The sequence below is a fragment of the Cavia porcellus genome, unplaced genomic scaffold (assembly GCF_034190915.1).
Source record: "Cavia porcellus strain 051 isolate PalLab524CR breed Dunkin Hartley unplaced genomic scaffold, mCavPor4.1 scaffold_9, whole genome shotgun sequence".
Classification (NCBI taxonomy): Eukaryota; Metazoa; Chordata; class Mammalia; order Rodentia; family Caviidae; genus Cavia; species Cavia porcellus.
This window is the reverse complement of record NW_026947492.1, coordinates 28,605,275-28,609,470: the sequence shown is the minus strand read 5'-3', so window position 1 is coordinate 28,609,470 and position 4,196 is coordinate 28,605,275. Positions and strand designations below refer to the sequence as shown.

Sequence of the window (4,196 nt, the reverse complement as noted above, 5' to 3'; positions counted from 1 at the left end):
AATGTAACAATAAATTTAATTAATTTTTTAAATAATTCCAGCACTTGGGTGGCTGAGATAGGAGAATAATCACAAGTTCAAAGTCAGCTTAGTCTAGCTGATTAGATCAAGGGCAACCTGAGCTACATTGTGAGATCATATCTCAAAAAAAAAATCCAGGAAAACAAAACAAATCACTTTTCAACTTTACTTTCTGAATAAAAGGTAACTGTGTATTTAGTGGACTTCCATGTCCCACCCTCCTGACCCACTTCTGTTTCCTCTTGCCAAGGAACAAGTTGGTCAGAAAGCTAAGCCACCACCATGGCTTTTAAAGATACCAGAAAGATATCCGCGGAAGCTGAAGTGGTGATTTGCTGAATTACCTTTAACAGCCGCAATGTGAAATTCCTGGAGAAGTCACATGCTGATTTGATCAGAAGTGCAAAGGAAAAGTACCTCAAAGTGAGAGGACCCACTCACATGCATACTAAGACCTCGAGAATCACTACAAGTAAAACACCTTGTGGTGAATGTTCCAAGACATGAGATCATTTCCACATGAAAATACACAGGTGACTCATTGATTTGCACAATGTTTATGAGACTGATGAGCAGATTATTTCCAACAGTACTGATCCAGGAGTGGAGGCTAAAATCATCGACACAGATGCCCAAGGCAACTGCTTTACTAAATTGGTAATCAATTATGAAAAAAAGAAAGAAAAGGAGGACACCTTCCCAAAAGTTTTCCAATGCACTTTAATGGAAGTGTCACTAGTTGCCATCTTCGTATTATTCCCAAGTGCAAGATTTTTAATAGTTTACTATCATGTCTTTGTACATATTAATTTATATTACGTTAAGCAAATTATCATATATTACCAAGTCCTTAAAATGCTTTTTTTTCTACTAATGAGTTCAGAACTTTATCAAATACTATGTATACATCAAATCATTTTATTTTTTTCTCCTTTTTCTGTGTCATTTTGAGATAGGGTCTTACTATGTAGTTTAGGCTGGCCTTGCATTCACTTTGTAGCACAGGTTGGTCTCAAACTTATAGCAATCCTCCTGCCTCACTTTCACAAGTGCTGGGATTACAGGCATGTGCCATCACTCACTCCCAGCTTTAAGAAAGGTGAATTTTTTTCCTCCTTTGATATGATAATTTTTAAGTAATTGTGTACCTTTTCTGAAAAAACATAAACCACCTGAAATTGAATAGCCAGTCAGAAATGGGCAAGAGAAATGAACATACACTATATGGAGGAAGAAATACCAATGGTCAACAAATATATTAAAAAATGTTCCACATCTCTGGCCATGAGAGAAATGCAAACTAAAATGCTAAGATTCCATTTTACTCCAGAAAAAGTGTCAGTCATTAAGTAATCAAACAATAACAATACTGTCATGGCTGTGGTAAAAAAAAAAGGAGACTTTGATGGTAATGAAAACTAGAGTTCAAGGCTGGAACTTTTCCATCAAAGACTCTAAATATTTTAAAATCTGGAAAAAATGTTTACAGTTGTTTTTATTTCTTGTTTCTTATAAAGATATTTCTTATTTCTTATACAGATATAAATACCTTTATGGAAACCACCTCACCAATGGTTGATGCAAAAACCAATATCAAAGCCCGGGACTATTGACTCCCACTGTTGTATGATAACACATCACTTTTCCAAGATGTCCTTGCATGTAGCTAACATCTATGAGGAAAGAAGAAAAACTGAAGGATGTCCTATCAATGCGGGAAATTGTGGGGAGCAGCTGAAGCTGGCAATTGATCACACAGGTGGAGCTAAAGCAAGGTCAGCCCTAACATGAAGTACCCAAAAGAAGCCATGGGAACAAGTCACTCCAACTCTGAGAATGTGAGGCACCCCAAGGTGAACCAGATAAACTATTGTTAGGCAGAAGGGTTTAACTAACATCAGCTTCCTGAGTATAAAAATAAACACATTACAGTAATTGGGTGGTAATCTTTATCCCAACAGGAGAGGATTGTACACCTGACCTTAGCTTTCTGCATTCTGACTATTGTCTCCATTTCTTCATCCTCCACCATCCTTCCCCAAGGAAATGTGAAAGCTGTGTTGGATATGACATTTTTGAACCTGAACAGGGACCTAGGGCACCAGGAAACTCATCATTTAACAGGTGATAGAACACCTCTGAGTATGCATGCAAACAAAACTCACTAGAGCAAAAGAGAAAAACAGATTCATGAGATGCATAGGGGATAGAGGTGTACTGATATTATCAATGTTGATTTCATCAGGTGTAAAACATGGAGCAAATAGGGTCTCAAGAACAACAGATACGTATAAAAATACTTGTTTTATTATTGATTCCCATGTTTACTTCTTCGTTGTGGACCTGGATCAGGGAGTGTTTTGATGATCACAGGCCTGCTGAGATGACCAGAGGGGATTTGGCTCAGAACACTATCTTAAAACTACATCCTCCTTACACCACTTTGTTTTGTTCTGTGTTTTTCTCTTTTTCCTTTTAAATAAAATTAAAAAAAAAAAAAAAAAAAAAAAAAACTACATCCTGAGCAGAAAAAGGACAGTGGAGCAACAGCCCACCTAATAAGGCTTGAATCTTCTAGCTTTGATCAATTAGGTAAGTAAGGACCTGTGAGCAAAAAAGGTTTTTCCCTACTAGAGGAGTGTTTCACTGAAACTTCCATTTCACCACTTTCTAAAGTAAAACCCATAACTCTAACTGTGCTACAAGTGGTTATTTCCAGTTTTCAGTTCAGAAAAAATTTACTGAGATTTTCACCTTTCATAAAGTATAGCCATTCTTTCTTTTTCCCTTGCAATTGGTGCTCAAAGAAGCTGGGAGGGGAGCAAGAGAAATCCCTGGGGGGTTTTCAACATATTTATCCTGCTGCCGAACTCCAAGATTCTAATAATCTGGGGAAAATTATATGTCTTCCTGAAACAGTGCCCTTTAAGACCTTAAAAAACCTAAAGTAAGTGACCACTACCTATAGTTCCACAGTCCCTTTTATCTTGGGATATATAGAGCTCGTAGGATAACAGGTTATGGCTGAAGGAAAGGAATAGGTGAAGCACGTTTAAGTCCGGGGATTTATCATGGAAGGGAAATTTTTTTGAGTTGTGAAAATATAAGACCATTTGCAATGCCACTCACAATATGACCATTACAAAAGACATGTTACCTGGAGAAGATGCTTTTGCTACCACAAATAATCAACTTGTTTTTGAATTGCAAATTTATGAACAATTTAAAGTAGCTGCCAGAAGAGGCTGGAGGTAACTTTCTTCAAAGGGTGAGACATCCTTTCATCTGACTTCCTTTTGCCAGTTTCCTGATGAATCATTTCCATAAGTGAACCACACTTATTGCAGGCTGGTGGGAAAATTATAAATGACACAGAGGCTGGCAAGTGAATTGTTCAATAACTGGCCTTTGAAAATGCAAGTAAATCATATAAAGTGGCTTTAGGAGCCCACAAAAAATAGGCTACCCTGTCTTAGATGATTTAGATCTGCACAGACATTGGTCCCTCATATGTACAAGGGGCTGCCTTGGCAGCAGCCACCACTCAGGCTATTCATTCACAGCCTAGAGGACAGGATTTCATGAGGCTTTGCAGAGACATCTAGACACAAACCATAATGTAGATAGAGGCAGAAGACTGAGAATGTGGTGGCGTGAGCACTGAGCACTGAGGCAAGAAGTTGAGAAAACTTTATCTTTCGTAGAGTTTGTTTCTCTGGTTTTCACCAGGATGTTGAGATAAAGAAATACGAACACCAAAGATCATTCTAATGAGGCCTCAGGTAGGAATAAGGAGCATGTTATTGGAAGCTGAAAGAAAATTATTGTCAAGTGACAAGGAAATGCTCTGTCCTTGTGTTTTGTGGACGATAAATCTTTTAAGAAATGAAATGTTATTATTTGGTGGAAAAAATATCACTAAAGTGTCAAGGATCAGCACAACTTCTCTCGAATACTTTTAACAAAATGTGAGGAGACCCATATTAAAGATGGAATTTATCATTGTAAAGGAGGCAAAATGTAAAGAGTTCTTTCCTCAGTGTAAATCACACCTTCCATCTCAAGTCTCTCCCATATTTTGATTAAGACAATATTTAGATGGGACTCTGGACTTCAGACTTTTGAGTTGATTCTTGAATGAGTAAAACATTTTGGGCCATTAAAATGAAATGAAC

The 4,196-nt window shown here is 37.4% G+C and overlaps 1 pseudogene; it reads left to right on the top strand.

Annotated features, from left to right (window-relative positions):
* Positions 1 to 303: 303 nt before the first annotated feature.
* Positions 304 to 1,634, top strand: LOC100733238 (small ribosomal subunit protein uS10-like; annotated as a pseudogene).
* Positions 1,635 to 4,196: the final 2,562 nt, after the last annotated feature.